This window comes from Lynx rufus, unplaced genomic scaffold, assembly GCF_022079265.1.
Source record: "Lynx rufus isolate CCGP_SWC_20201006 ecotype Redwood Valley unplaced genomic scaffold, mLynRuf1.p SCAF_2, whole genome shotgun sequence".
Lineage (NCBI taxonomy): Eukaryota > Metazoa > Chordata > Mammalia > Carnivora > Felidae > Lynx > Lynx rufus.
Window position 1 is genome coordinate 10,758,189 of NW_025814834.1, and position 7,066 is coordinate 10,765,254.

Consider the following 7,066-nt stretch of genomic DNA (forward strand, 5'->3'; position numbering starts at 1 on the left):
GAAATTATCCCTTGGTGGGTCCAGTATATTCTATAAAGGAGTAAAAAAGGCCTTTGTTTCCATGCTTCATGTGTGGGTTCCCCTGGCCTCACTTTGGAGAAACAACAACCACCTCATGTGCTATAAATGCACGATCGTCAATGTTTTCCTCATTTGCTTTTCATCAACAGTCAGCACGGCATGTTTTCAAAAGGAGAAATATCTTATTTTCACACAGAGAGAAGGACCCGCAGAACTTTGATGCTGCTTTCTTAAGTGACAAATACGACTGTTACCGAATTGTTATTTGCTCCTGGTTGACTTCCTTTGGTGTGCAGGGAGAATTTTCCTTTGTGAGTCATCTTATATGCCTCACACATACTTTTCGTTTGACATCTCATGTAAAAGGCTGTAATTCCCATTTTTTCACAGAGGAATAATTTGCAGAACAGCTTCCTCACAGTAGGTTAGCAGTTTCCTTCCAAACCTCTTGCCTACAGGTAAGCTCTCTCTTACATTCAGCAGAGGTATCACCACAATTACCTGTGGTTTCTCTTTTTCAGACCGTCCGTTATATGTGTCTCCAAACAGAAAAAGATAAAAATGAGATAGCCTATCTTTCTTTAAGCAATGGGTAACCAGAGTTGTTCAATTGAAAGGAACGATATAAGGTGTAGCAGAATGAGCAAGTGGGGGGTAAAACGGTTGAGGAAATCGGAGCAAGGACATGGGCCCAAAAAGTATAAAAAGAAGCCTTGCTTCCTGGAGGCATGTAGGAACAAAATGGCGCCCGGCCCTTCCACAACATGGCCTTGTGTTACCACTGTCCACAGTGGGCTTTGAAGCACGAGGCTGGTCAGTGGGCAATTTGTAAGGGAAGCGCCAGAGGAGAGTTGTGGCAGCCTGGCTGCATTGGGTCAACTACCACCCTGACATCCATGTCTCCAAGTGGTCCCCAGAACCTATATTCAGGGATTGAGCTCTAGTCCAGGAGGGTATAGTAAAAAAAAAAAAAAAAAATCAAAGATTAAATTCTACTTCCAATGTTTTAGACCTTTATTTGACAGGTGGTTGGGTAAATGTATATATTTGTCAAAACTCGTTGAATTTTATCATTTAAAAGAGTGTTTTTATTATTTGTGCACTAGAACTCAATAAAAGTAATTTTGAAAGTAAAAAAAAACTATAAGCTATAAAAATAACAGATTTTATAGAATGTGCTTGTAATACAGAGCTATTTTATGACTTTTTTTTTAAGTTTATTTATTTATTTGACAGAGTGAGAGTGAGAGAGCACAGAGCTCGACACAGGCTTCAATCTCACAAACCCATTAGATCATGACCTTAGCCTATATCAAGAGTTGGATGCTTAACTGACTCAGCTACCCGGGCGCCCCTATTTTATGACTTTTTATTAAGATATGATTTTACCGTTAGAATAGAAAAAAGTTACTTAAAATAATTATGACTGAAAAAAAAAGTACCATATCCCTGATGTAACCCAAAGTAATATAATTACCTCTTCCGGTAATTAAAAAAATTAACATTGAGAATATTTTAAAAAGCAAAACTAAACCTGATTCCACTTTTGGATTACCATTGAAGTTAACTTCTGACTTTTTCTTTCTCACCCATGAAATAGGAATTATACCTGCCTTACTAAGATCACAAGGTGTTTGTGAACATGACAAGAAATAATATGCTATGAAACAACTTTATAAAGTGACTCATAAATGTTTAAGTTTAAATTTGTAACGCACTGAATGATCTAATTAGTCTAAAAGCTCTTTCTTGTCTTGAGCTGGATCTCATCCCCATTGTGGCCTCCAGCAGCTATCCTAACACCGAGAGCATACACAAGGTGCTCAATAAATGTTTGTTGACTGTATAAATTAACGAAGTGTAACTGAGTACCAACTATTGCCAGGGGCTATAGTAGGCACAAAAGGCAATATCATATTCATGAAATGAAGATTCTTTTTTTAAAAATTTTTTTACGTTTTATTTATTTTTGAAAGCAAGAGAGATAGAGCACGAGTGGGGGAAGGGCAGAGAGAGAGGGACACACAGAATCCAAAGCTGGTTCCAGGCTCTGAGCTGTCAGCACAGAGCCAGATGCGGGGCTCGAACTCACAGACTGCAAGATCATGATCTGCGCCGAAGTCAAACACTTAACCGACGGAGCCACCCAGGCGCCCCTGAAATGAAGATTCTATACGAAGAAAAATAACACATGTGCACACACTCAGTAAGGTAATTAGTCTTTAAAAAGGAATTTTACTTGAACAACAGCAAAAAATCATTAGCATGGAAATAAATTGGACTTTCTTGGTTCTTAGGTAGAAACATAATCTTTAGAGGAAAAATGTCATGATATAAAAGCAAAAAGGATTGAGTAGTCCAAAACGAAAATTGATTATAAAGACCAGAAGGACCATTCATTCAATACTAGCCAGGGATAAGACGTCTCTCTCTCTCTCTCTCTCTCTCTCTCTCTGTCTCTCTCTCTTTTCACCACACATACACAGAAAACTTATTTCCTCTATATCTCTGAATAATACTGGGGAACATGGTTAGGAAAAAGTACTTCATTGAGAACATATTGATAAATGATTGATGCAAAAACTTTTTGATTCCCCAGGGTCTTCAAATCTCATATAAATATTGTCAATAGCGGGGCGCCCGGGGTGGCTCAGTCGGGTAAACGTCCGACTTCAGCTAAGGTCACGATCTCAACGGTTCGTGGGTTTGAGCCCCACGTCAGGCTCTGTGCTCAGAGCCTGGAGCCTGCTTCAGATTCTGTATGTCTCTCTCTCTTGGCCCCTCACCTGCTCACGCTCTGTCTCTGTCTCTCAAAGTAAATAAATGTCTAAATATTGTCAATAGGTTCTTTACAAATAGAACCTCTAGAAAAAGTTATCTTTCACCCTCATTAAAAGAAAAAAAAAGGATCTTTTCCTTCTCCCGGGGAAGGCTTTCTGGGACAGAAGGAACAATTGTCTTGTACCTAATTTGTCAAAATGTTGAGAACTCTGGCTAAGGGAGAGCTGAAGGCCTGCCAGCTGTAGGTGAAGCCATCCGTCTTCTCCAAGGTCATTTCAGCGAGAGCATTGGATTGGGAGAATGGCTTCCTTGATGCTATTAGATGAGTTTCCAACAAAGAACTTATGTAGGTCTAGGAGCCACAGAAGTGCGTTCCAGATCAGAGTAACAAATCCCAAGAGTCCATAAACTCCCTTTTCAGTGATATTTCATAAACTTTTCATTGACTTGCAAAAGTGTTTTAATCAAAGTGTTCGTCCACTTTTCTCACTAAAGATAATTTATCTGCGCCCCCCTATCTGTTTACTACTAATACAATTTATAAGGACCCTTAGTTATGGCTGCCATTAAAAATACATAAAACGGTGTATTAAAGGTTGCACTATATCCATCAAAAATTGTTTCCATAAACCAGTGATCATGTTTATTCATTTATTCTGACTTCTTTCTATACAAACTAAGAAATATCCCTATTGCCAAGATCTAGCAGCAATGTCTCTGGCCAGCTGTGATATGAGCAAAACTTTCATGTGAAGTACAAATATTTGCATGCTGGTTTTCTAACACCCAAGCGCACGGTAAAAACTTTTATCGCTGTTGGCACAACAGACTGCCATCTGTGATGAAAGCTAGTTTATGTTGGTCAGCAGGTTGTGCTCCTGAGACAACCTGTTTATGTCATCACAAATGTCAGGAATATCTCAGACAACTACTGAAAATCTAAAACTGCATGCGAGATGAGGGCACGTCATTCGGTCTACGGATCCACCTGCCTCCTGGAAATCAGCTTCCTTTGTCTTCCTGTTCTTTAGCCGTAGAAGACAGTTTGATGCCGCTGTGTTACTTCTTTGCCAGAAAAGAAACTAAATGTGGGATATGGCAGGTTGTTCTCTGAAGCGAACGCGGGTTGTAAATTAGGCAATGAAAGTAGTTTACGACAGTGCTAGAGCTGACACTGGTTTTTAGCTCCCCATCAGGGACACTGGGCCTTAATGTTCTCCCATGGATGCATCTATACATCTTCAGTAGACATAAAAGCTTGAGTTAAAATGTTCTTCGGTCAATGCTTAGACTAACAAGAGTTTCTGCTGCAGCAAATTGGAGTGAGTTTTCCAACTTTTGTTCCCAAGTGACCCTGCAATTCATGGAGACTAACTCTGGCATTTTGTAAAAAAAAAAATAAAATAAAATAATAATAATAATAATAATAATAATAATAATAATTCTGGCATGATTAGTCAGAGGACGTTTTAAAGTGTCAAGTGTGGTGATTTACAAGCATTGCGCACTTAAAATCTCCTGTTCATCACCCTCCTCCTACAAGAGAAATAATGGCAAAAACAAATGCCTATTGGCCATGTGATTATCTCTTGGGAGCACATTTTTAGTTTGGTTAAATGTTCATGAAGCTGAAAGTGTCACAAAATGAAATGTTTTTACAAATTAGGCTGGAAATCTTTCAAGGATAGAGTTTGGGCAAAGGTTTCCCACACTTCCAGACTTGAGCGAATTGGGAAAATCTGCACAAGCTCCTGAATCCCGTATAAGGATAGTGTCTTACACTCTTCCTCCCTGGGGTGTCCAGGTTTCTTTGTAGTGGACTATGTGAATTTCAGAGTGTGCAACGCAGCCTTCTGTACTGAGTGGCTGAGAATAATACTCTCACTCAAGATTCTGACTGAAGACTTGGACTATTTAGTAGATAATATCTCATTAATTTCCTTTGAGGGGGAAACCACTTAAAGGAACTTGAGGGAGTGACTTTCGTGATAATTTGTCGGCAGGGGGAGAGTTGAAGAATCTGTGTTTTGTTAAGTGTTCCCTGAGACTCTTGTCTCCAGGCTCTTTCTATTAAACACATATTCATTGACTGTCTACTCCAGGCCAGATATAGTGCTGGTAGTTATAATAAAACAGTGACCCTAAACAGATTGAGATGGCCATCATCAATTCCTTCCCTCCCCATACGTTCAATCCTTTTTTCCATTGCAAGCTGGGGTTGATTTCCTCTCTCCTTGAATCCAGGTAGGCTCTGTGACCAATCAAATACAATGGAATTCATATGGTGCCAGATTCCAGGCTGGCTTTGAGAGACTGCTGGTTTCTACTTCCTGTGTCTTAGAGTACTAGCTTATGGAATCTGAGTTCACCATGCAAGAAATCCAACCATCCTGGGGCGCCTGGTGGCTCAGTCGGTTAAGCGGCCAACTTCGGCTCAGGTCACGATCTCGCGGTCCGTGAGTTCGAGCCCCGCGTCAGGCTCTGTGCTGACAGCTCGGAGCCTGGAGCCTGATTCAGATTCTGTGTCTCCCTCTCTCTGATCCTCCCCCGTTCATGCTCTGTCTCTCTCTGTCTCAAAAATAAATAAACATTTAAAAAAAAAATTAAAAAAAAAAAAAGAAATCCAACCATCCTGAGGCTGCTATCCATGAAGAAGCCCAAAGCTAGCCATGTGAAGAAGCAATGGAAGAGGGAGAGAGGAGTGCGGTGGGGAGCAGGCTTGGTCAGTCTCTCATTGTTCCAGACCCAGCACCTTACTGTAGGAAGTCTTGAAATGAGTCCAGTCTCACTTGACATTTAACTTCAACTGTGTGAATGACCAAAGTGTCTATTTCCTAGGGCTGCCCATCAATTCTCCAAACTACAGAGAATAGTAATAAATTGGTCTTCTAAGCAACCAAGCTTTGTGATGGTTTTTACCTAACAGTAGATGATGGAACACATTCTCACTGTCCTCCTGGAGCTTAAAGTTTAGTGAAGACAGCAGAAAAGTAAGCAAATAATCACAAACAGGAATATAATGTTACACTGCAATGAATGTCATTGAGAGAAGGTATATGGGGCTGTGGACATATAAGGGGGGAACAGGACCACGTTTGAGGAGGGAGAGTTCCCATGGGCGGTGATGTTTGGGTTGAAACCCAAAAATAGATACTAAGATATTATGTAACTAAGCAAAGAGAAGGGGATCTTACTTGCATAAGGATAGTGTTGCATGCAAAGGAAACAAACAATACGTGCAGTGGCCCTGAACTGGGGAGGACCATGGTGCATTCAGTGGGCAGGAAAGTGGCTAATATGCTGGAAGGAAGTGAGTGGCAGATGATAAACTCAGCAAGAGGGGATGGGCCTGTCATGCCATACATTATAGGGAGTTAGAAATGCTCATATTGAAATTGCAAGCATCTGAATTCTCTTAACTGGGAAAATAACAAAATCAGCTTGGGGATTCATCAAAGACACACTTCCCCAATGGGGTTGCTGTATGCCTCCAGTGTTATAACATGTGGAAGCATTTTTAAAAAACCAAAAGCATTATTAAAATGGGAAGCATTATACAAGCGAAATGAGTCAGTCAAAGAAAGACAAATATCATATGACTTCACTCATATATGGAATTTAAGAAACACTGCAGATGAACATAGGTGAAGAGAAGCAAATTAAGATAAAAAGAGAGAGGGAGACAAACCATAAGAGACTCTTAAATACAAAGAACAAACTGGGGCTTGCTGGCAGGGTGTTGGGTTGGGGGATGGGCTGAATGGATGGGTGGGGGATGGGCATTAAGGAGGGCACTTGTTGGGATGAGCACTGGGTGTTATACGTAAGTGATGAATCACTAAATTCTACTCCCGAAATCATTATTACACTATATGTTAACTAACTTGGATTTAAATTAAAAAATTAATTAATTAAAAAAATGAGAAGCATTTATAATTAATTATTAGAAAAAAATAATGAGACAAAGTTTTAATGAGTTCACAAAGAAAAGCCAGAAATTAAAATCCAGAGGGAAACACTAAATTTTCGAGAAATATTAAAATGAAGGAAAAATGCAGTATTTATCTATAAAATTAGAAGATCGGTACTCGAATGGAGTACACGGTTAACAGGTATTATAGGAAAAGTAAAGCAGAATTACAAGTAGAAACAGTTTAATAATATTTTCTATTTGGTATGGTATTATTGAAAGCATAAGGAACTAGAAGCCAGAAATTGTGATTTGTCATGTTAACAATTAGCCATGTGACCCTGGGCCAGTCTT